Raw genomic sequence first — 26,854 nt, 5'->3', positions numbered from 1 at the left:
TCTTCTATCTAATGTGTTCACAGTAACATTTGTTTTTCAGCAGTTCCGTGTCGAATACTAGCTCTTTGAAGCTAAATGGCATGATGGGACTGCACTAGAGGATTTTCTCTCCTGTTTACTCACACATCACTGGCCCTCTTTGATGTTCAGTTTCTGTAAAGTGAGTGGTTGTTTACTTTACAGTAAAACACTAAGGCAAGGCTGAGTCTTGGCCTAATTGGAATTTGTGGGGTCAAAAATTCTTAGGAATGGATCTATACTGTGCATGTCAGAACTCTGAAGATTATCACTGACCCCGACTCACAGGTAATGGAAGCAACCTTCCATCATGATGGGCAGATACACTGGTAGAGTCTAACAAATGTCTCCTAAAGGCAAAACTGTCCCCACATCCCAGTTTGAGTACCACCAATTTCAATTATCTTTTCTATGAAAAAAAAATATATTGTGTTACATTAAATAAGACAACAAATGTGTTGCTTCTCCATTTGGCAAATCAAACTGACATAAAAAGAATATATGCCTAAGTATATAATATAGCAAACTTAGATCTCATTATATTTAGGAAAGTGCAGGTATAATTCAATCAATCAGGTACCTACAGATCCAAACTCTGCAGGTACCTACAGATCAAAGACCTCTTTGTACTGAAGTCTTGCTTTCTGTACCTCCCTCTTCTCCCAGATGGCCCAGGCTTCCTCCACTACTAGCTTCTACCAAACATTCAGCTAAGCCAATGACTTTTAGATTTAATAGATTTCACTGAGGATGGGATTTATAGTCTCCTTTTTTCTGGATCTCTTAGCCCTGCTCCACCTGTCCTTGCCCTCTCAGCAACATCCAAGGGTTCCACATTTTCCTCATGTACCATGCACAGTAGTCCATCTTTCCACATTTTTTTAATCCATATGTAGAAATACAAACTCATTAAAGAACTCACATAACTGAGGACCTTCTGTTTAGGGCTATGCACCCCGAGGGAATAGATGGAATTCAAGTTCATCTTGCATCCATCCAAGTTATACTAAATCTCATAGTCTTTCAAATTGTACGGAGTCTATGTTAGGGCCTCAGAAAGTCACATGATCTCTTCACATGAATTCTATCTAAAGATAAAAAATAAAAAACTTAGCAATGCAGTCCAGACATTTTCTGGAATGAATACGTGTGGTAGAAACATACAAACTCTTTCTCTGTCCTACAGAACAAGACACACAGTATGTACACTGTGAATTAAAAATAGAACCACCACATGATCTTGGGAATATAGATAAGGTAACGGAATTTGGTGTTTAAAGGTGACTTTTGCATGGCCTCTTCAGAGTTCCTCACAGGAGCCAATGGGAACCTATCAAGAGCAAGAATCTGGAGGCCGACGGTGCTGGGAGTCTGACTTTCTCGAATAAAGTGGCTCTGTACTCTTTCTTGATTTTTTTATATGTATATAAACACGTAAAAACAAAATAAACAGGGCTGCCAAATTCTGTTAAAATTGTCTCATTTGGGAACATATAAGAGGTAGAACAGATGTCGGTCTTCCGTATATTATTTCCAAAAAGAGCATCGTGGTTACCTAGTATTGGAAAACGAGAAAATTGCAGCAGTAAAGGTGCTCTGGTTTCCAGTGTCCACATTCTGTGAAACTGCTAGAATACCTTTGTATTGATCAGTACAATTAGGGCAGAAAAGGTGCTGGTTTGTCCTTCCAATTTACTACATACTGTTCTCCTAGCACCCAGCCCTCTCCCACCCATATAACTTCTCTAAATTGGATTTAGGAAAAATTTAGCTAATCAGAAGAATGCTGCTATTACGTTATTGTCCTGTGGGGAAATAGAAGGTTCCCTCTGAGTAGCAGAAAGGAACAATTCACGCTTGGTTTTGTCTTCTTAGCAAACAATTTTCCTGATTTCAAGGTACACATAGCTCCAGTTCTCTGTCTTTGGCAAATGCTCTGGGCCCATGGGTTCTGGACCTCCATCCTCCTATCCAGCTCTAGCCATGTGCTTGGATCCGACCCTTTTTCTGTGTACACATGCCATCATTAGCTCTTAGAATACATTTTCTTCTTTCTCCCCCACCCTCTTTGAACTTCTAATAAATGTCTCAGGTAAATTTACAAGCAAAGTCAAGGCTTGTCCTGGACTTCCCCTTTCACAAAACAACAAAAGTGTGAGGGGGAGGTTACTGCCGGAGTATTAAATGGTACCATACCTTTGAAGGGAAACTGGTTGGAACCTACAAGTGTTTAAAAGCAAATCCCGAGACTGTACTGTAGAGAGAAACCTGTGTAGTGGAGAGGTGACATTCACATTATCCCTGTTTAAAATAGCGTGGTGTCTCTCATTTGAGGGCTGGTTAAATAAAATGTCAGTATTAGGTTAGAGTATCCGCAGCCATACACCATGAAAGGTTCCTTTAGGTTAACAGCAAAGAAATACGCTTGAGTTAATTTATACCGAACAGGTTATGTAGCTAAATAAAGCACATGGTATCATTATTGGAGAAGCACATTGCATAGACTTTGCGTACATACAGGAAGTTTCAGAAAATGTTCACACCTATTGCCTATGCAGAATGTGCTGAGGCAAAGAGAAAGTGAGATGCTAGTTTTTTTCTCTCTCTTTTACTTATTTTTCTCTTATACATTACATCCAAACCTCAGTTTACCCTTTCTCTTCTCCTCCCAGTGCTTCCTCCACCCACCTTCTCGCTGTCCCCTACATCATCCACTCCCCCTCCATTTCCCTTCTGAAAAGGAAGGTCTAACAGGAATATCAACCAAACACGGCATGTCAAGTTGCAATAAGACTAGGTGCCTCCCCTTGTGCTAAGGCTCCATGAGGTGATCCAATGAGAGGAAAAGGGTCACAAAAGAGGGCAAAAGAGTTCTCACTGTTAGGAATCCCACAAGAACACCAAGTTACTCATCTATAACATGTATACAGAGGCCCTAGGTTAGACCCATACATGATCCATGGTTTTTGTTTCAGTTTTTGTGAGGCCCTATAAGCCTGCGTTAGTTGACTCTGGGTTTTCTTGTGGTATCCTGGACCCCTCTGGCTCCTACAATCCTTCTTCCCCTTCTCTAGGATACACTGAGTTCCACCTAGTGTTTGGCTGTAGGTCTCTGAGTCTGTTTGTATCAGATAATGGGTAAGGCCTCTGTATTGACGATTATGCTAAGCTCTTGTCTATAAATAGAGCAGAATATCATTAGTTACCATCTTATTGACTTTTTTTCCCAGTTGTGTTTGGTCCTATCATAGGTGTCTGGGCTATCCAGTCTCTAGTTCCTGACCCTCAGTCAATGTCAGGCATGAGCTCTCTCTCAAGGCATGGGTCTCAAGCTGAATTAGTCATTGGTCTGCCACTGTCCCAATTTCTGTGCCTCCTTTATCCCTGCACATCTTGTAGGCAGGACAAATTGCAGGATAAAGGTTTTGAGGCTGGGTTGGTGTCCTAGTCTCTTCACTGGAAGTCTTACCTGGTTACGAGAGATGTCTCATTCAGGCTCTGTATCTCACTTCCTAAGAGTCTTAGCTAGGGTCACCCTAGTAGGTTCCTGGGATTTCCATTGCACAAAGTTTCTACCGTGCTCCCAAAACGCACCCCCATTCCGGTTGTCTCTCCTAGTCCTCTCTCAAACCACCTGCTCCTTTTTTACCCACCCCAAGTCTACCCACAATATCTATTCTACTTTATCTTCTCAGGGAGATTCATGCTCTCACCTCCTTTTGAGCCCTCCATGTTACTTAGTTTCTCCAGGTCTGTGGGACCATAGCATGATTATCCTTTACAGTGAATATCCACTTATGAGTAAGTACATACCAGGTCTGCATCGCTTCACTAAACATGAATTTTTTTTCTAGTTCTATACATTTGTCGGCAAATTTCATGATGTTATTTGTTTTCAACAGCTGAGTAATACTCCATTGTATAAATGTACCACATTTTCTTCATCTATGCTTCAGTTGAGAGACATCTAGGTTATTTTCAGTTTCTGGCTATTACAAAAAAAAGCAGCTATGAACATAGTTGAGCAAGTGTCTTCTGGTAGGGTGGAGCATCCTTTGGGTATATTCGCAAAAGTGGTATAGCTGGATCTTAAGGTAGATTGATTCCCAATTTTCTGAGATGTCCCAAGTAGTTGTACAAACTTGCACTCCCACCAGCAATGGAGGGTTCCCTATGCTCCACATCTTCGCCAGCACGCGCTGTCATTTGAATTTTTTATCTTAGCCATTCTGATGGTTATGGGATGGGATCTTAGTCATTTTTATTTGCATTTCTCTGATAGACAAGGATGTTGAACATTTTTTAAAGTGCTTCTCGGCCATTCTCTTTTTATATTGTTACCTCATTTTGTAATTAAGTTATTTGATGTGTGAGGTAGAGTTTGTTAAGTTCTTTATATACTTTGGAAATTGCCCTTTTTTTCAGATGTGGAGCTGGTAAATATGTTTTCCATTCTGTAGGCTGCTGTCTTGTCCATTTGACAATGTTCTTTGCCTTACAGAAGCTTTTCAGTTTCGTTAGGTCCTACTTATCAATTGTTGATCTGTAGGTGCTAGTTTTTCAAATGGTACTTTGTTTACGGATTCCTAAAAGCTATACCTCCCTTCCAACACCTCAACCCCAGGTACAGGAAAAAAAAAAGAAGGTTGTAAGAGAAAGGGGACACAGCCCTCTTTACGTCTACCTTGCTTGGTAAGGTCGTAGGACTCTCTTGAAGGCAACACCAATATGTGTCGTCGGGAAATCCAGAAGTCCAGGTCACCAGCAAACAGCAAACACAACAGCAGGACAAACCAGCAGCAAGCAGTCCTCCTCCAAGCATCCGCACTTTTTCTCCCCTCTGGGCTATCATATTTATGCCCCTCAAAGTCCTCAGAATTCAACTAATTCCAGCTGGCAAAAACCACACTTCGCATGAGACAATTAATAGGTCTGGACAAACTAAAATCTCCCATTTGGGATTAAAAAAAAAAAAAAACAAAACATGTTTACATATCAAAAAACAAAAGGTCCACAACATTGATCATAGTGCCTGCACTATTGGTGTTCTGTTCAAAGAGTTGTCTCCTGTGCCGATGCATTCAAGGTTCTTCCCCACTTTTTCTTCTATCAGGTTCAGTGTATCCATTTCTATGTTGATTCATTTGACCCCCTTTGACTTAAGTTTTGTCCAGGCTGATAGATATGGATCCACTTGCATTCTTTTACTTACCAACAATATCCAGTTGGATCAGCACCATTTGTTGAAAATATTTTGTTTTGTTTTTTTTTCCACTGTCTAATTCTGGCTTCTTTATCAAAAATCAGGAGTCCAGATGTATGGGTTTGTTTCTGAGTTGTTTGTTTTTTTTGTTTGTTTTTTTTTTTTTCCAATGATCAACCTGTCTGTTTTTATGCCTATGCCATGTGGTTTTCAAGCTCTGTATTAGAGCTTGAAATTGGGAGCGGTAATACCTCCAAAAATTCTTTTATTGTACAGGATTTTTTTAGCTATACTGGATTTTTTATGTCCCATATGTCGTTGATATTCTTGCCGGGTCGGTAAAATACTGTGTTGAAATTTTGATGGCTATTGTGTTGAATTTGTAGATTGTTTTTGGTAAGATGACCATTTTCACTATGTTAATCCTACTGATCCATGAGCATTGGCGGTCTTACCATCTTCTGACATCTTCATCAATTTACTTATCAAAGACTTCCAGTTTTTATCATACAAGGCTTTCACTTGCTTGGTTAGTTACTCCAAGAAATTTTGTATTATTCTGGCTATTGTGAAGGGTGTTTTCCTGATTTCTTTCTCAAACCATTTGTTTTTTGTAGAGCTGCCATTTTTTTGTTGTTGTTTTTTATTTTGTTTTTATTTTGTTTGTTTGTTTGTTTGTTTTTGTTAATCTTGTATCCAGCCACTTTGCTGAAGGATTTTATCAGCTGTAGGAGACTCCTGATAGAATTTTTCAGGTCACTTTCATATATAACATGTCATCTAAAAAAATAATACTTTAACATCTTCCTTTCTGATTTGTACTTCCCCTAATCTCCGTCAGTTGTCTTATTACTCTAACTAGAACATCAAGTACTACATTGAATAGATATGGTAAGAATGGGTGGCTTTGTCTTATTCTAGATTTTAGTAGAATTGCTTTGAATTCTTCTCCATTTAATTTGATATTGCCTACTGGCTTGCTGTATATTGCCTTTATTATGTTTAGGTATGTCTCTTGTATTTCTGACCTCTCCAAGAGTTTTATCATGAAGGAGTGTTGAATCTTGTCTGATGAGATGTTCATGTGGAGTTTTTTTTTTTCATTTTCTTTATATGGTGGATTACATTGAAATATTTTCATATGTTGAACCATCCCTGCATCTCTGGGATGATGCCTATGTGATCATGGTAGATGATCTTTTTGATGTCTTCTTAGATTCTGGTTGTGAGTATTTTACTGATTTTTTTGAATCAATTTTCATGAGGGAAATTAGTCTGTAATTCTCTTTCTTCATTGAGTCTTAGTATGGTTTAGGTATCAGGGTGACTGTGGCCTCACAAAATGAATTTGGCAATGTTCCTTCTTTTTCTATTTCATGGAATAATTTGAAGAGTATTGGTATTAGCTCTTGTTTGAGAATCTGGTAGAATTCTGCTAAAACTATTTATTTGATCTTGATTTAACTTTTGGTATCTATCAATAAAGTTATCCATTTCTTTTAGGTTTTCTAATTTTATAGAGTACAAGTTTTTGAGATATGACCTAATGATTCTTTGAATTTCCTTGTTGTCTGTTATTATGTCCCCCTTTGCACTTCTGATTTTGTTAATCTGGATAGTAATTCTCTGCCTTTTAGCTAGTTTAGATAAGTGTTTGTCTATCCTGTTGATTTTCTCAAATAACCAGCTCTTTGTTTCATTGATTCTTTGTATTTTTCCCTGTGTTTCTATTTTATTGCTTCAGCCCTGAATTTGATTACTCCTCTTGGATGTGATTGTTTCTTTTTGTGTTAAAGTTTTGATGTGTACTGTTAAGTTGCCAGTCTAAATCTCTCTAATTTCTTTATGAAGATACTTAGTGCAATGAACTTTCCTCTTAGTATTTCTTTCATGTGTCCCATAACTTTGGGTATGTTTTACCTTCATTTTCATTGAACTCTAGAAAGTCTTTGACTTCTTTCTTTGGTTCTTCCTTGGCCCAGTAGTCATTCAGCAGAGATTTGTTCAGTTTCCATGAATTTATATGCTTTCTATTGTTTCTACTGTTGTTGAAATCCAGCCTTAATCTCCGGTGGTCTGATAAGACACAGAGGTGGTTTCAGTTTTCCTGTATCTGTTGAGACCTTCTTTGTGATGGATTGATTATGTGGTCAGTTTTGGAGAAAGTTCCACACAGTGCTGAGAAGAATGTACATTCTTTCATGTTTGGGTAAAATATTCTGTGAAATCTGTTGTCTATTTGCATCATACTATATGTTGGCTCCATGATTTCTCTGTTTAGTTTTTGTCTGGATGACCTGTCCTTACAAATTTCTGTTTACCTTTTGTGATGTGTGGTGAAACAGAAATGTGGTGAGAGTGAGTATTGCAGTTTCCCACTATTAATGTGTGGTTTAAGCTTTAGTAATGTTTCTGTTATGAATGTAGGCGCCCTTGCATTTGAGGCAGAGATGTTCGGAACTGGGATGTCATCTTGGTGGATTTTTCCCTTGATGAGTTTGAAGTGAGAAAGTGTCCTCCACTTCTTTTGATTAATTCTGTTTGGCAGTCTATTGTGTTACATATTAGAATAGCTACCTCAGATTGCTTATTGCTTTCAATTCACTGAAAAAAAAAATCCAACCCTTAACTCTTAGGTAATGTCTGTCTTTGTTGTTGAGGTGTGTTTCTTGTATGCAGTAGAAAGATAGATCTTATTTTCATATCCACTCTGTTAACCTGTCTTTTTGTTGAGAAATTGAGACCATTTATATTGAGAGATATAAATGATCAATGATTGTTATATATATATATATATATATATATATATATATATATATATTTTAATATTAATCACAGGTTATTTACTTGGTATCCCAGCTATATCCTCCTCCCTCATTCCCTCCCAATCTCACCCTCCCTCCCTAATTCTCCTCCCTCTCCCTTTCCAAGTCCACTGCTAGAGGAGGTCCCCCTCCCTTTCCATCTGACTCTACCTTATCAGGTATCTTCAGGACTGGCTGCAATGTGTCCTCCTCTGTGGCCTAGCAAGGCTGTTCCTCCCTTGGGGGGTGGGAGGAGGTAAAAGAGCCAGTCATTGAGTTCATGTCAGAAATAGTTCCTGTTCCCCTTACTAGGGAAACCCACTTGGATACTGAGCTACCCTGGGCTACATCCGAGCAGGGGATCTAGGTTATATCCATACATGGTCTTTGATTGGAGAAATAGTCTCATAGAGGACCTGCATGCCCTGATATATTTTGTCCTTGTGGAGCTCCTGTCCTTTCCTGGTCATACTAACTCCTCCTTTTATCCTATGATTCCCTGCACTCTACCGAAGGTTTGGTTATGAGTCTCAGCATCTGCTTTGGTATGCAGAGGCCCTATGTGGTAGGCTCCTGTCTTGTTTCTTGTTTTCTCCTACTTCCCATGTCCATCCCATTTGTCTTTCTAAGTGAGGACTGATGATCAATGATTGTTAACTCCTATTATTTTGTTGTTGATGATGGTAGTGATAGTAATTGTGTTTGTGTGTGTTTACCTTTTTTGTTTTGCTGGTATGAGATTATTTATTTCCTATGTATTCATGGGTATAGTTAGACTCCTTGGGTTGGAGTTTTTCTTCTAGTACCTTCAGTCTGACTTAATATGTGGATAAATATTGTTTAAATTTGACTTTGTCATGGAATATCTTGTTTTCTCCATCAATGGTGATGGATAGTTTTGCTGGTAGTTGGGGCTGGCATCTATGGTCTCTTAAGTCTGTAAGACATCTGTCCAGACCCTCTGGCTTTTAAAGTCTCCACTGAGAAGTTGTGTGCAGTCCTGATAGCTATGACTTTGTATGTTACTTGGCTTTTTTTCCCTTGCAGCTTTTAATATTTTTTCTTTGTTCTTTATGTTTAGTATCTTGATTATTATGTGGCAGGGGAAATTTCTTTTCTTGTCCAATCTATTTGGGTTTTTGTAAGCTTCTTGTACCTTTATAGGCATGTTCTTTTTAAGGTTAAGAAATATTTCTTCTATAATTTTGTTAAAAATATTTTTTGGGCCTTTGATCTGGGCAACAAACTGGGAGGAGGCAATGGGGTACAGAAAAGGGTATCCACAGGGTGGATCTTTGGGATCCCAACCAAGGCCATCAGTGGGTCCTGAGTGCATGTGGGACTCTTACTTCTTCTAACTGGCTTGACCTGCACCTGAGCAGTGGATAACCCACATGAGTAAGAGTAAGTGCAAGATAGTGGGAGAAGGCAGCAGACAGGAGTGGGTAGGGTAAGGTGGTGTCAATTTGGACTTGAGTCTTTGGGCTCCAAACCCAGGGAGTGGAAGGGTTCAGAGGATAGGTAGGGCTCTTACCTTTTCTGGCTGATGTGGCCTGCACCTAAGCAGTGGATAGGGATGCTAATTAAAGAGCCACCATAGTGAACTGATTTTCAAACTGTTACTTCAAGACTAGGTTAGGAAAAAGTGACTCTGAATTGGAGTGAGAATGCCTAGGGAATGATGAGAAGGGCAGAATGGTGGAATTGCATGGTCTGGAAGGGAAAAGTCGATAGCATTATAATCATTAGAACACATGGGGCATGAAATCAGAAGGTCTATTAGGAGGAGGAAGAAGACCAAAGAGAGAGAGGAGCATGGTAGAGCAGTAAGGGGAACAAAAATATGAGCAAAATTTTGTGAGATGAGATGAATAAAATGTCGTAATAAAATTATTGCTTGGCAGGCCAGCTTAAAATGTACTTAAATTAAAAGAACTTAGGAGAAGTGTGAAAGTACTGGCTACTGTTGTGGGATATCCACCAGAGAAGACCATTTAGACATGGTTTTAAGGCAATAGAAAGTCTTTATTGGCCAACTGAAGACTACAGTTGGTGTTCGGGATCCCAGTGCAGTCCTGAGCCTTTCTCAGAGTGAGCTTTTAAGCACAAAAACCACTTTCTGAGCTGACACACCTCAGTTAGTAAGAACAGTTAGCCAAAAGCCGAACTACAGAAGCCAAAAAGCAAGGTGAGCACATTTAGCGACTTTCCTAGAACGGCAAACTTTGATGGATGAGGCTTTGTTTTTGTTGCGACAAGTGGTACTGTCTATGTGCTAAGTTTCATGGAGTAAATAAGTGATTCTCAACCTGTGAGTCACAACCCTTTAGGAAAGAATGACCCTTGCACAGGGGTCACCTAAGACTCTCCTGCATATCAGATATTTACACCACATTTCATAACAGTAGCAAAATTACTAATTACAGTTACGACGTAGCAACGTTAATTATTTTATGGTTGGGGGGCGTTTACCACAACATGAGGTGGTATTAAAGGAACACGGCATTAGTAAGGTCAAAAAGTATTGGCCTAAGTGGTACTTCCATCATGGCGTCAGTTGTGCTAAGGTCTCTAGTATCTGTTATAATGGTACTCTACCGCAGCACCCTTAAACAACAGTGTCTACAAGAATCACACGGGGCCTTTTGTCAAGTCGCACATTCTGGTCTGGTAATTATGGGCAAAAGGAAGTGGTCCACAATCCCAGCAAGCTCCTGGAAGATGGAGATGCTGTTCGTCCACGGCCACACTCTGGGCAAGGCTTTAAAGCTTAGAAAGCATTATGTTCTTGTGTGGTCTGTGTCTTCACAGATATACAGCAGAGCCAGAAGGCACTGCATTTTCAAAAAATGTGCTAAAAAGAAAAACACAGCATCCCTCCAAAATTCTGCTCTTTTAGCTTTCTTATTTAAAAAGAATGTAGACTTCTGGATACTAAACGCACTGACAGACTGAGAAGTACTTCTCCCCTCAATGTTTCTCTGGAATCTAGTTGATGTGTTCACTTGGAGAAATTATGCTGTCACGTGCTGTAGAAGATCTGAGATTCCAAGTCAGGTAAGAAGAGGTGCCATTTGATACTTTCCTTCCTGGCCACATGACTCCCATCACATTTGACAGAACTCTGGCTGTCATCCTTTTAGCTACATAGTTTTATCTTTGCAAAGATAAAGAGGATGGCTGAGGGAAAGAGACCAGGGAAGAGCCCAGGCAGTATATTAAAATGACTTGCTAGCATATCAGTGAGTATTTGGAAGTACAGAACAGAACCAAGCACAGTAACCAAGTTCTTTGCGATTCTCCATATGTCTTCTTTGTTTCTTGTAGTTTCGTTCTCTCTTCATCCTCTTGTGAGAGTGGATCTGGACAAATTACTTGAAATGCTGTAATGTGCCTCAATGTTGCCTCCAAAGCTGAAGCCTAATCCTTCATCTATTCGTCAGAGGGGTGTACAACTTACACAGGGTAGCACAGTTTTTCTTCTTTCCAGCAGGTGTATAGGTACATGCCTTCAGCCCTGGCTCTGTGAAAGGACAAGGCAGAAGGACCATTTCAGCCCAGGCCTTTGAGGGTAGACTAGACGAGATAATGATGTTGTCTCCTACAAATGTTTGTTTCCCCGTGTAAATATGATTTACTCACTAAAGAAATGTGAAGTACAGTTTACAGGTTTTACTTCGGATTTTAACAAAATTATAGACCCTTGGAACAATTTGCTTTCAGGTATCTTCAGGGCTCTCCTTGGGCCTGAGTGAAAGTCAGGAGTATTGCATTCTTTTTTTTTTAATTTTATTTTTTTCTTATCAGTTACATTTTATTAACTCTGTATCCCAGCCGTGTCCCACTCCCTCATTCCCTCCCAATCCCACCCTCCCTCTCTCATCTCCACCGTGCCCCTTTCCAAGTCCACTGATAGGAGGGAACCTCCTCCCCATTCATCTGACCCAGTTTTATCAGGTATCTTCAGGACTGGCCGAAAAGCCCTCCTCTGTGGCCTAACAGGACTGCTCCTCCCTTGGGGGGTGGGGAGGCCAAAGAGCCAGCCATTGAGTTCCTGTTAGAAATAGTCCTTGTTCCCCTCACTTTGGGAAACCAATTGGTTACTGAGCTCCCACAGGCTACATCTGAGTGGAGGTTCTAGGTTATATCCATACATGGTCCTTGGTTGAATGTCAGTCTCAGAAAAGACCCTGTGCCCAGATATATTTGGTCCTTGTGGAGCTCCTATCCTTTCCCCATCATACTAACTCCCCTTCTTTCATATGATTCCCTGTACTCTGCCAAAGGTTTGGTCATGAGTCTTTGCTTTGAAAACACTGCTAGTTAGAGACTTTCAGATGCGCTCAGTAGACTCCTGTCATACGTTCAATGCACATCCATCTGTCCTTCTAAACGAGGATTGATCATCTTACCCCATGTCTGCTCTCTTGATTTTCTTTTTTAGGTGTATAGATTTCACTGTTTATCATATCTTATAGGTCTATATAAGTGAGTATATACCGTGTTTGTCTTTCTCCTTCTAGGATAATTCACTCAGAATGATCTTTTCTAGATCCCACCATTTGCCCACAAATTTCATGATTTCCTCCTTTTTGATTGCTGATTAGCATTCCATTGTGTAAAAATACCACAATTTCTGGACATCTGGGTTGTTTCCAGGTTCTGGCTATTACAAATAAAGCTGCTATAAACATGGTTGAGCAAGTATCCCTTTTGTGAACTTGAGCAAATTCTGGGTATATAACTAGCAGTGGTATAGCTGGGTCTTGAGGAAGCACTATTCCTAATTGTCTGGGAAAGCACTAGATAGCTTTCCATAGTGGTTGTACCAGTTTACATTCCCACCAGCAGTGGAGGAGGGTTCCCCTTTCTCCACAACCTCTCCAGCTTCCTGAACAGAACGCCAACAGCACAGGCTCTAAGAGCAACAATCAATAAATGGGACCTCATGAAACTGAAAAGCTTCTGTAAAGCAAAGGACACTGTCATCAAAACAAAATGACTGCCTACAGATTGGGAAAGAATCTTCACTAACCCTTTATCTGACAGAGGACTAATATCCAGTATATACAAAGAACTAAAAAAGCTGAAAAGCAGCAAACCAAGTAATCCAATTAAAAAATGGGGAACAAAGCGAAACAGAGAATTCTCGACAGAGGAATATCGAATGGCAGAGAAACTCTTAAAGAAATGCTCAACCTCATTAGCCATCAGTGAAATGCAAATCAAAATGACCCTGAGATTTCACTTTACACCCATCAGAATGGCCAAGATGAGTATCACATTCTTACGTTCCTGGATTTCAGAACTTTGTGGTCAATCTTTACGAACTGTATGTAAAGCTAGACACAAGGATGGTCACTGTGTTTATTTTTTGCTAAACCAAATATTGGTTTAGTCCATCGCCTTTTTAAACAGTAACTTTTATTATATCCTCTATTACATTCATCTCTGTCAAAACACGAGTGAAAATCAATCATGGAATACCTAGAAATACTCTACTTGCTCCCAGTTCACTTCTTATGTGCTGGTGTCCTTGTTCAGTATTCATTTTCTTCATAGTTAAACTGGGGAGAAAACTTGAATGAACTTTTGCCATACCAAACTGTCCACATAACCTTGAACAAGTCATACCATCTCTTTGGATGTCATGTGTTGATATCCGAAATGATAACTCTCTTCTGGATAGTCTGGGAAATTTTTCAGCATCATAATTCCTTGATGTAGGGGCTGTAAGCTTCTACAGCCATCAAATTGGGAAGTAGAGAAAGGGAATAAATAGCTGATACACTTTTCTCTTTCCTGAGATGAAATCACATATTGTCTCACAAAAGAAACAACCTTAGTGAGGGAAAGCAGAAAATGGTCTTTGTGGTGGGAAACTTACCAAGAAGAAAGAATAAAAACTTTTCTTTCTTAACGAAGACACCAAAAAAGGAATGTAAGACTCTGGCTTCAATGTAGTGTATAATGTGAAAGGTAAACAATATAGAATGATATCTGGGCACAGGGGTCTTTTCTGAGACTGACACTCCACCAATGACCACGTATGGATATAACCTAGAACCTTTGCTCGGATGAAGCCCGTGGTAGCTCAGTAACCAATTGGTTTCCCATAGTAAGGGGAACAGGGACTATTTCTGATAGGATCTCAATGGCTGGCTCTTTGACCTCCCCACTCCCCAATGGAGGAGCAGTCCTGCTAGGCCACAGAGGAGGACTCTGGAGATACCTGATAAAACAGGGTCAGATGAAAGGGGAGGAGGCCCTCCCCAATCAGTGGACTTGGAAAGGGACAGGGAGAAGATGAAGGAGGGAGGGTGGGATTGGGAGGGAATAAGGGAGTGGGATACACCTGGGATACAGAATTAATAAAGTGTAACTAATAATAAAAAATTAAATTAAATTAAAAATAAAACAATATAGAATGGGAAACATTTAACACAAGTCCAGAGAGTCAGGCAAGTACAACAAGGATATAAACAACATAAAGTTTCAGGCTTCTTTTCAGTTTGCATTTTTGCATTTAAAAAGTGAACATGTTTTAAATTTAAATATGTGGGTTCAGGGTATTCTACACTAATTTCTTAAAATCTTGTGTTTTTCTTCATACCGGGTCTTAGATGCGGAATAATTAGAGCGGTCAGTGTTGCTACCAGTCTGAAGAATCACATGTCTGCTTCATAATGACAAGCTATTCATTAGAAGCACTCCTGTACAATTAACGGGATGTTTTCAGAATCAGTATGCAAGGAAGCATTTATTCTCTCACGCTTAGTTTTCAACTTAATGTATGACTATATTCCATGAAAGAAAACATACCTTTATTCCATAATTATCAACAAGGAGCCCACTTGCTGAGAACACGGGGAAAGCATTGGAGGAAAAGATATTTGACCTACACACTTGAGACATTGATTTACTTTGCCATAGGCAGATGGGCAAAGGCCTGCCAATAAGTACAAGTCATGAAAAAGATATACAAAAGGAAGGAAGACAGGTTTGTGCATTGAAAATAGCCTATCTTTCCATTGACTGATGTGAGATGGAGACTTCTCAGAAAGGATTTTGATTTTTTTGGCCTGATAGGGTGAATTAAGCCTTTATTATCCAGTACTTTCGAAGTGAATAAATTCAGAGTCAAATACCTGAGATATGACCAGTATTTGATATCTTCAGTGCTTGAAGCTTCCTTGGAATGAATTAGCTATTTTTGAATACATAGAGTGACAACAAAAGAACTTGGTAACAGAGACTTTACTTCGCCATTATCTTGTATATCCAAATCAGGGAAGTGCCAGATATTCTGAGGTTCTAGACCTTGAAACTGTGACATAATTGGGAACCCAGAGAGTTTTCTGGCTTTTGAGTTGTCTCTTCTTCTTCTTCTTCTTCTTCGTCATTGTCGTCTTTTTCTTCTCCTTCATTAGCTGTGCAACTTCATTGTCTAGGCACCATTCCTGTCCTACCTAGTTCTAAAGCTACGGTGAGAGAAGGCTGGTCCCATAGATGTCAGTCATGTCATGTTCTTTGGACAGGCTCAGCTAGGAGCACATAAACAAGACATGTTCATTCTAGCAATCAGGAAGGAGAGCTCTTGATAGGATTATTAAGAAAAATGCACGATACTGACATCTGGAATATGCTATTTGAATGTGCTAAAGTTTGTATTCGGGCTGTTACTATTTTTTTGTGCATATATTTCAATTCTAAGTACTGTTTGTACAGAGTTTACCATCTTAGAGTTGAAAAATATGCTTCATGGATCAAATGTTCCCAACTGTTGTTTTGTTTCTAACTTGCTGGTACCAAATGTTGGTCACTTGTCTCGCCGGCTTCCTTTTTTTTGGAGCTGGAACAGGAAGTTGACTTTTATAAAGAGAGAACTTCTCACTACGTGGCTGAGGCTATGGCTGTGGCCATGGCTGAGGCTGTGACTATTGTTGTAGTTGTCGCTGTGGCAGAGGCTGAGGCTGAGGCTGTGGCTGTAGCTGTGGCTGTGAGTGTGTGTGGCTGTGACTGTAGCTGTGGCTGTGGCCATGGCAGAGGCTGTGGTTGTCTCTGTGGCTGTGGCTGTGGCTGTTGCAGAGGAGGGTATGGAATTTCTTAACCCATACTAACTTTGAACTAATACTTGTGATCCTTTTGCCTCAGCATCTCCAGTTAAAGTGCTTGAAGTGTACAAACATCCCACCAGGCTAAAACTCTATTTTTTGGGCATGTCTTCCAAGTACTTTACCAAATGGGACATATTTCCAACCCTATGCCCGAAATTTTAGTCAGTTGCTTCCTTTCAATACTAAGAGTGGGGACCATGAGACAGACCTATGAACCCATAACCAAGAACTTGTAAAAGTTTTATAAACACTTTAATGAATTTTATATCCACAGTATTCTAGAACAGAGACTATTTGGTATGTTCCAAAGAGTAATGAATCCTGAAAGTGAGGGCCTTTTTTGTTTACTTATTTATTTATTTATTTATTATGCTTTACAAGTTATGTGGTCTTGAAAAGTCTCAATAAGGTTTAGAATGTCTTATTATTATCAATTATACAATGTGTTGCTGCTTTTTTATAAGTAATGTCTAATAATGTTTATTATTACCCCTATAATTATTGTAACCATATATCTAGCCTGCTATCACAATCAGTAAAAGACACGGACACCTGCTGTACTTTATAATTGCCTTATGTCACCTTGGGCTGGTCAGATAATTTGACCTATACTATCTCATATCTCCCAGACCCCATCTCATGCATCTGCTTGAACCATCCCTATCTGGATTACCACCCATCCATAATTCCAAATATTTGCTGATGTTCTTTCTCTGGATGAAATCCTCCATCCATGTTGGCCCTGGGCTTCTTTCTCCACCTCATCCATAGCTGCAGCCTCCTTCCTTCTCCTCTTCCTGTCTCCTACACAAGATCCTCTCTGTCCTCAAAGCCCTTGAAACCTAGCCACACCTACTCCATTCACCCCTGCCCATGTGTGTCGGCTTTTGATTGGTCAAACAGGAATAAGTTGTCAGGCAAGGTTACAAACATCATTTTGGCCTACTCATTTGGGCAGCAACCAGATCTTGGGGCCAATCATGAACATTAAAAAACATAGCACCAGACCAACCCCCACCACAATGGAAAGGTACAGGAATACCAACAGCACATGCCTCATTGTACTGTAGTAGGGAATAGAAAAATTAAAGACTGGTGGGGGATATTGTTTTTTTAAATGACAAAGCACATGTAGAGGCTTTCATCAGTACCAACTGTGCAGTGACAAGGAAAACACACCCAGGATAAATATCTCCTGCAAGTGACTCATGTGTGTGTAATTAGCTGTGAGTTTATGCATGACCAAATGTGAAAGACTAATTATGCTTTAAATACAATATATGGTTAGAAAGCTCAGTTCCTGTAGCTACCCACAGTTCAGAAAGGGTTCTTTGTTGTATTGTATTGGGAAGACCTAGCGGACATCAGTAATACTTATATTTGTCCTCTGACAAACTTGGTATGACAATTCATCAGGAGGCCATTTCTGGAAGATAAGTAGGTTTGTTACAATAAAAAAGACAGTGAAATCTGCTGGGCATGGTGGCGTACGTTTTTGATCCCAGCACTCAGGGAGGCAGAGGCAGGTAGATGTCTGTGAGTTCAAAGCCAGCCTGGTTTATAAATCGAGTTCAGGAAAGCCAGGAGGACACAGAGAAGCCCTGTCTCTAAAAAACAACATCAGTGTTTTTTATCAGTGTTGAGTTTACTGTTAAACTCACATCTGCCGCCATTCGGAGCTCTTCACTAGAATATGGAAAGCACACAGTGTTATAGGAGAAAGTATTCAAGGAAGTTCTTGATCTAAAGCTATGACTATGTAACAGAGGACCACCCGCTTTTCTCTCGGCAGAAGAACAGGACAAATCTCATTCATGGGTTCCATCATCTGTAAAGGTAACAATAATTTGTTTATAGGAAGAATAAAACAGTATTTGCAAAAAAAATAGCCTATTTCTTTTTTACTTAAAAGCAACTCTCTCTAGTTTTGAATGTTTTAATCTTCGACTCAATAGTTTCATGATAGGCAGAGAGAAGGGGAATAAAAGATAGTTTAGAGGAAGTAATAAAACCAAAATAAAGGGAAAGTTGAAGGAAGAGATTAACACCACACAAATCCAGGCTGTGAGAACATATTCACTGTGTGGCCACTAGATGGCAGTGTAACGTTTAGGTGCTCTCTCCACTTTCTTTCTTTCTTTTTTTTTAAACAAGCTATTTGCTGATTTGTATTAGGTACCATAGAGGGAGGCGAGGATGGAGCCGAGAGGATACTGCAGAGGTCTCTGGTGCATGTGTGTGCGTGTGCGTGTGTTCGTGTATGTATGTTCTGGCCCTACGAGGCTGCAGCCCTTGTAAAACACTTGGTCACCTTTTGCAAGAAGGAACCCGAACCGTTGCAACCGAAGGTACCGGATCGTCTTGGAGAGATGCTGTGCCTCACTGCAGATGGATAGTTTTCTTTTTCCTCAGGTAAGCCATCCGGTTGTCTCTTTGGGATCTTCGGTGGTGAATGCCTACCTGGTAATCCTTGGGGAGAAGAGCCCACGGAAATCAGAGTTGGGGCAGAGCAGGAAGTCTATTTTTGCATGTCAATTCGGACCAACTGTCCCCCTCCTCCTCCTCTTCCTCCTCCTCCTCCTCCTCCTCCCCCTCCTCCTCCCTTCCCCCTCCTCCTCCTCTCACAACCTTCCATGAACTGAACTCAGGTTCGTTTTGCAGTTCAGCGTTTTGATACAAGGATGAGATTCTTTGGCCTAAAATAACTTGGCATCGGGCCAGCCTCTCGCCTTTGCTCGCCTGCTCGTTCCTAATCGAGGTCTCCTCTTGAAGCCCACCCCCACCCCCCTCTGCCATTGGTGCTTTGGAACTGGATGCGATGCCTGTGAATAGAGGTCATACTGTTCCTAAAGATGATGCAAAAATTAGACCTCACATAGGAAGCAGGAAGGCAGCGGGCTGCTCCTGGAGCCTCGCGTTGCAGGGGCGGCAGCTGCTCCCGTCAGAGGCCGGACTCATTCCCAGGACAAGGAGGAGAAGACTGGCTCGTGTTTTCTCCCTGACTCTTCCTTAACTACGCTTGCAAAGGAACTTCAGGGAAGTAACAGAGTCATCTGTCTCATGCAATGCCGGGCAGGAAGGGCTGACTTACTTTTAATTAGACAGAGGTCACCACGAGCAATGGTAACACTGCAGATGCCGCTTCGTTCACACAAGACCACTGCGAAGCGGCTCGCTTTGCGAACAGCGCAAAACGACCTGGTTCTGGGTGACTGTGAGGTTTTTTCCCCTCAGGTCTTCCTTACCTGTCTCGGCTTCCTTCGCTCCTATCTGTCTGAGGTCTGTGTCTAAAGACCCTCTTGTCACATCTACTGAGCGGCTGCCGTCCCTCCTTTGAACAAACCAGTCTAGATAAGCTAGCCTGCAGACGCCTTTTCCTGTGTCTGACGGAATGACTGAGTCAAGCTCGGGTCTTTCTGTTCAGATGGGCATGGGACTAAATATTTCGGAGCTGCTGTAGCAAACTCGCAAATAGTCAAACGCTGTTGCTATCACACCTAGGAAATGATGCTTCTCCTCGGGTACGGAGCTGCCGGTTTGCACCGCCGATCTGGTGCGCCAGTGTGGTAACGGAGCATGCTTCTCCAAACAGCGCTTTAAATCATCCCAAGAGGAGGAGGATGCCAAACAGGAATTGGAAAATTCCATGCCGGGGCCGATGGCTCCCGATTCTGTTTCCTCCTGCCGGAGAGCAGAAGGTAGCTTACCTCTCCCATTTGCTGCCCTACCTGACATGCCCGGGGTGATGCAACCACGTTAAAGTTAGAGTCTGACACTTCCCTTTCCTTTCAGAATCAGAGTAACTGAGGTGAAAAACTCCTCTCACGCTCCCCTTGGTGGCTGTCGATTGGTAATGCCACCAAGCATTGTATCTGCTGTCATTGCAGGAGTGTTGCGATTTAGGCCTTCCTCCACCAAGCTCCTTGAAGGGATTTTGAGATGGTGTCTATTTTAGGAACATAATGTGTAGACAGGAATGGATGGCCACAGAGATTTACGGGAAAACAATTTCGAAGAGAAGATGAGGTAGCATTATAAACTGCCAAGACCCAGCACAAGTGGCTGGTTATACCTCATGGACTCTTGTTAAACTCGCTGCCACTCACTTCTGAGGATTTTTTTTTTCTTTCTTTCTTTCTCCATTACATTGTTTGTTTTTTGGTTTTCAAAAGTCTATTTCAAAAGCTAGAACCAGAGAGTTCACACCGGTAAAAATAACACACTGGATTTTGCTGTCCATCCTATGCCTCCATTTACATGACTCCCTCTTGCTGAGAATTTTGCTACCAAGAGACCCATTTATTATAGCAGTTCCTCTTTAAGACATGGCAGAGAGGGCTTCTCCATCTGTGGGGGCTGGGAAGGCAAGACTGGAGGCCTAATTAATTATACAGTATCCAAGAAGGCACTGGGGAGAACAGCCCGTATTCTGCCTTCCCATCCAGAGATCCCAGGAGCAAGTGGACAGACTAAAGGACACACGACACAAAGACCAGAAACTCAGCACTCCACTCCAGTAAAATAAATAAATAAATAAATAAATAAATAAATAAATAAATAAAAAACCACCACCTTCCTTTTTTGTGGAGAGGTACTCATGATACACACACACACACACACACACAGAGAGAGAGAGAGAGAGAGAGAGAGAGAGAGAGAGAGAGAGAGATGAGAGCATGTTCTTCTGAGTGTTCCTGACAATGAAAGTTAGTTAAACCTGGGGTTTGTTTAATGCTTTCTGTGGACAGCCGAGATCTGGGTAGTTCTTAAGGGGGGACCAAAGTAGCAAAGCCTGATATGCAAATATCCTCCAAGTTGCTGTTTGCTCCCCCCACCCCTCAGGTTAGGTGGAAAGACTGAATCTACCAGTTATTTCCTTGTATTTGCCAGCAGCGAAAAGGGCTGATCTTTCTCAGCTACCTTGGAAGAAGGGGAACGGGTAGAAAAATTACAGACAAATGAAGAGAAAAGCAGCAGCAATCAACAATCAAAGGGCTGGTGTTTGTCACCCTCCGCATCAGTGTAGACCTGCTCCATGAAGTAATCACTTCCCTTTGAAATTCTGAATTGTCAATTAAGCAGTGCTTAGAGCTCAATCTGTGTTTCTCAGGCTTAGGGTAGGCTGTAGGAAGAGACTTTTGGTGCAATTGTTTGTGAAAAATCCAAGTATCTACGAAGTCCCTCCAATAATGCTATTGCAATGATTCTCTTTTGTCTATGCACCTAGGTACCAATTCATTGCTGTATTGTAAAAAGAAATATAGCACTTACTTTGTGCCTGGTACTTTTCTAAGCAGTACTTCACAAATACTCTTTTGAAACCTAAGAAGTATGTGCTATCGTCTAGTTGATAATTGAAGAAATCAAGGCCATGAGACTTACGTTAATTTACAGATGGTTACATGGAAAAGTGGCAGAGCCCAAACTTGCCCTCACACAGTCTTGCCATGCTTTCTGCGTTCTAGAGCACCTGTGTCTTTTTGCCATGGTAGAGCCACTGAGAGTGTGGGCTCGGGAAGGGAAATCTGTCCTTACCAGAAGTAACCCTTGCCTTTCTCCCTGACCAAAATGTCAAAAAGCAGTCTTCCAGGTTTTAAAAACAACAAATTTAGAAGTCCCAGTCCTTGATGTTGAGAGATGAAGATTACAACAAAGTTCCTGCCCTTATGATGCCTTCAATCTATTGATACACTTAAATAGTGGAAAAAAGGTACACAAAGGATTATCAAAGTCCCTCAAAGAAAAATAACAGGGCATACAGAGATGCTAGGAGAGAGGGGCTGGAAGAGAAAGGTTGGAAATGTGTTTAAAGTAGACCCCCTAAGGAGAGGGATGGAGTGAATCTTGGGTAAAATAAGTAAGAAGAGTTGAAACACAGGTTTGAGAGAAGGCTCAGGGGTCCTTGAGTCCTCACTGGTGTGAGGTAAGGACTCCCTTTACTCTTGACTCTTTATACAGAGTAAACAAGGTGATGGGACCAACAGTTGCCCTCATCCTGGATCTGTGGAGTCCTGGTGGCTGGATTCACAGACTCTTAAAAGTGGCTTTTGTTGAAAAGCATCAGGGAGTTATGCTGAGTAAGTTTAAGCCTTGTTTTATATTGGCAAGTTTCTAGGCTTAAAAATGTAATATGTTCGTATTCACAAGAATTTTTTTTTTAAACAACTTGTCAAGTATCTGGGAGAAAATTTCTATAATTCCTAGAATGCAGTGATGTTGGCTAGAAGATGTTACAGCATGTGTGCACTCACACACACACACACACACAGACAATTTGCTGACAGACTGGGTGAAGTTATTGGCTAAAATGCTACAGGCTATCTGGTGGGGCTGCAGGAATGGTTCAGCCATTAAGAGCACGCGCTTATTTTTTTTAGTATTTTTTAAACATTTTATTATTATTATTATTATTATTATTATTATTATTATTATTATTATCATTCATTACAATTTATTCAATTTGTATCCCAGCTGTGGGCTGTGGGAGGTCCTCCTCCCCTTCTATTTGACCCTAGCCTATCAGGTCTCATCAGGACTGGCTGCATAGTCTTCCCCTGTGGCCTGGTAAAGCTGCTCCTTCCTCAGGGAGAGGTGATCAAAGAGCCAGCCAGTGAATTCATGTCAGAGACAGTCCCTGTTCCCCTTACTAGGGACCCCACTTGGATACTGAGTCTATAGACTACATCTGAGCAGGGGTTTTAGGTCCTCTCCATGCATAGTCCTTAGTTGGGTTATCATTGGGTTATCAGTTTTTGCAGGGCTCCCAGGGTTCAGAGTTTTGTTTTTTGTTTTGTTTTGTTTTGTTTTGATTTTTGGCTCTGTTGGTCTCCTTTTGGAGCTCCTATCTTCCCCAGGCCTTTCTATCTCCCCCTTCTTTCATAAAATTTCATGCCCTCTGCCCAGAGTTTGGCTATGAGTCTCAGCCTCTGCTTCAATACCTTGATCAGTAGAGTCTTTCAGAGGCCATCAGTGGTAGGCTTCTGTCCTGCTCTCTATCTTTTCCTGCTTCCAATATCTATGGCATTTGCCCTTCTGAATGAGGATTGAACATCTTTCTTAGGGTCTTCCTTGTTGTTTAGCTTCCTTAGGAGTACAGATTTTAGTATATTTATCCTATATTATATGGCTACTATCCACTTATAAGTGAGTATATACCCTGTGTGTCTTTCAACTTCTGGGTTGCCTCACTCAGGATGATCTTTTCAAGTTCCCACTACTTGATAGCAAATTTCATGATTTCCTTGTTCTTAATAGCTGAGTAGTATTCCACCGTGTAAATGTACCACAATTTCTGTATCCATTCCTCCGTTCAGGGACACCTAGGTTGTTTCCAGCTTCTGGCTATTACGAATAAAGCTGCTACGAACATGGCTGAACAAATGTCCTCGTTGTATAGTTGAACATACTTCGGATATATACCTAGGAGTGGTATAGCTGGATCTTGAGGTAGCACTATTCCTAATTTTCTGAGAAAATGCCAGATTGATTTCCAAAGCGGTTGTACAAATTTACATTCTTATCAACAATGGAGAAATGTGCTCTTACATAGGACCAAAGTTTACTTCCCAGCAACCTCACAGAGGTTTACAACCATCACTTACTTACTTCATTTTCAAGTGAACCAATGCCCTCTTCTCTTCCCCCTTGGCGCCAAGCATGTGTGTGCTGTATAAACATACATTCAAGCAAAATGCTCACAGACAGAAATGATTCTATAAAACAGGTCAATCTTCCTTGCACATAAGGGCTTTCTCTCTGCAGTAAACAAATTGGGAGGTGGGGAATATAAGCAAGAAGAGACAGGGAGAGCAGCTTTTAACCGCTCCTGCAGTCGGTGTACAACTGGTGGCCAATAGTGTTTGATTACATTGTTTTGCAAGTAAATGAATTGTGTGACTTCAAAATAATGTGGAAAAACACAGCTCAGCTTGTATCTTGTATCAGCTAGTGTCTCCACTGCAGTTACTGTTATTATATCTTTGTTCATTCAGAGATCATATTCTAAGGGAGTATAATATAAATGATAGATCATTATAGACTTCATAACGACCTGTTTTCTCTTAGTGCTCAGATCGGAAAGTAGAGTCCTATAGGAAAAGTGGATTTTCTGAGTTTGCTCCTGCCAGCATTCTGTTCCTTTTGGAACTCTGTCGACAACACTCTCTGAGCTTTGTAATGCAGTATGTACGAGCTTTGGCTTTTTATGTCACCTGTCCTTTCTTTTGGTACCATTTATGCCTAACTCTCTGAAAAACTGTACGCTTATTTTGTTTTGCTTTCAGTCTTTTTATAGCTGCCTCTTTCTTTCATGTCTCTGGTCCACTTGAGTCAGCTTCTTGTACACAATGTGCTGTAGAACTGATGCCTCACCCTTTGGCCTGTGAGCTTCTAGTCAGCCCAGAACTCTTTCCTGGAAGGACTATGTTCTCCACCCCAACTGAACCTTCTCAGCAACCTTGTCAGTGACATTCTTGCGGTTGTGACATTACAATCATTTCTTTTACACTGTACATCATAGGCATATTTTTAAAGGAAATGTCACCCCTAAAATAGCACCTTCTTGGAAAACTTTACGTAAGTTTAAAGTTTAAAGAAATTGACCCATATTCTCCTGTAACATATGTTTCAACTATTTTTTTTCTTCTCATTGGGAAAGTCTTTGTTTGTGACACTCCAAGAAAGCAAAGGTGATAATTAAGCCCAGTTTTTTAATGAGCTCAATCTTCCTGAGAAAAGGTGGCTAGTTATTTCCAAGAAGGATCCCTATTGCATTACACCTCCTCTGCCGAGCACGCCTAAGGGATACTGGTGTCCTTCATGATACCCTGTTTATTTGCTTTTGTCTCTCAACTGTCGTTAAGGGTACTGTTGTAATTGAGGTGTGCCTTTCAAACAGAGTTGGCTTTTATGATAGATGCTCTGGGTGTGTATACCAAAACACTGAATACTGAGTGGTTTAAACAATAGAAGTATTTTCCTTATGGGTCTGGAGACCTAAATGAGGTCAAGGTATTGACAGGTATGGTTCCTTGCCGAGCTTCTTTGGTTGGCTTGCTGGTGTCATGTTCCAACACGCGCTTTTTTTCTGCGTTCTCGAATTTACAATGCTCGCTTTGATGCTTAAGTATCCTGTTGTGTGGACAAAAGTCAGATTGTGTCTAACCCAAAGACCACATGGAATTTAACTATTTTAAAAGCTTCACCTCCAAACATACACAGATATGGAGTAGTGAAGTCTGGCCTTTGGCAAATGAACTACAGGTGGACACAATTCAGCTTGTGCTGGTTGCCTTTGGCTTGCTTGGGACTCCTAAAATAAATAAGGGAGACTGAACTGATAGCATTTCGCTGTTGATGACATGATCAATATTGATGTATTAATGACGGATATTCTTCGTTCTTACCTTCCTCCCACAATAAGGAGTACTGTGGCATATGTTAATATTCTAATGAGTCAATGAGCTAGTTACCATTATAATTAAAGAAGCAATATGAATAACAAGATGTGCAGAAGTGAAACCATATTTAGAGCCACCATCTGTGGTAAGGATTAAGGCTTTTACTCATTTTAATTACAAGAAGTACCAAGAGGGATGCAAAACTTAAGAGCTTATGGACAAATTTAAAAATAAAATACTCAATTTCAAAGTGCTTCTATAAACAATAGAAGCTGGGTCAGGCTCATTTAAATAAAGCACAATGTCTTGGAACAATGTTGCAGCCTAGAGACTAACATCTGCACCAGAAAATGGCAGGAATGAGGCAAGCTGTGAAAGTAGATGGCCCAATGTTAGACTTTGTGATAACTCCAGTATGATAATCTCCTAAAACAAATCAATTAACTGTTTACAGGCTTTCTTGGAGTTTGTGTGACCTTTATATTTGAACTATAGTTCTAAGAAGTCAGCATCTAGCTGGTAAATTTGGACTATCCATCCAATCATTTTCATTAAGAATAAGATAGACCTTTGATTGACACTTCCACCAGATGATTCTCACTTGGGGAAAAGCATTGCAACTCAATAAAAATGAAAACAATCAGGATATACTATGTTAAATCATGATCTATTAAACAGTGAGATTTTACAGTGTCATTGAATGTAACATATCACAAAGCATTTAAATCTATGTAAAACTGCTCAAAATAAAATAATACAAAACCGGGGGTATACAAATGTTAGTTTACCCTGAAAAAGAAGAAAATGAGTATTAGAGTTGAGTCTGCTATATGAGATTTTGATTTCTATTTTCTTCTTATATTTTTTTAAAAGTCAGAATGATTTTTTCTTTTAATAAAATAGAGCATGTTCATTATAAAGACATAAAATACAAAAAACAAAGAAATAAAAGAGCTTAATAATTCTACACTGTAAACATCAGTATTAATAATTCAGTTGGTTTTGTAGTATTTCTGACTTTATTGATTTGTTTTCAAATTGTTTAGCTTTTAATGATTAAAGGTATTTTTGAAGTAAAAATACACTGTTTTAAAAGTCAGAATAGAGCCTTATGATATGGTTCAGTGGTAGAGCACTTGTTTAGTATTTGTGAGACCCTAAGGGTGATCCCTAGCATTAAAAATAAATAAATAAAAATAGAAGTTAGAACACATTATTTTTCATATAGAAGTTGTTAACTCAATTTGTAAGAGTAAGAATTATATAATAAAAATAATAGATATCATAAGGTAAATAAGAAAATAACAAGTAGTA

General features: G+C 40.3%; 1 protein-coding gene across 2 annotated transcripts in view; it reads left to right on the top strand.

Annotated features, from left to right (window-relative positions):
• Window positions 1-18,299: 18,299 nt before the first annotated feature.
• The window catches only part of LOC110541015 (sodium channel protein type 1 subunit alpha), a 127,641-nt gene continuing 119,086 nt past the window's right edge, over window positions 18,300-26,854 (top strand). For both annotated transcript variants that reach the window (XM_060390321.1, XM_060390319.1), the window contains exon 1: window positions 18,300-18,554. The gene's annotated coding sequence lies outside the window, so the exon portion shown is untranslated. The remainder of the gene's footprint in view (window positions 18,555-26,854) is intronic.

This window comes from Meriones unguiculatus, chromosome 8 (genome assembly GCF_030254825.1).
Source record: "Meriones unguiculatus strain TT.TT164.6M chromosome 8, Bangor_MerUng_6.1, whole genome shotgun sequence".
NCBI lineage: Eukaryota > Metazoa > Chordata > Mammalia > Rodentia > Muridae > Meriones > Meriones unguiculatus.
Note: the sequence above shows the minus strand (reverse complement) of the source record. Positions and strands in the feature narration are given on the sequence as shown.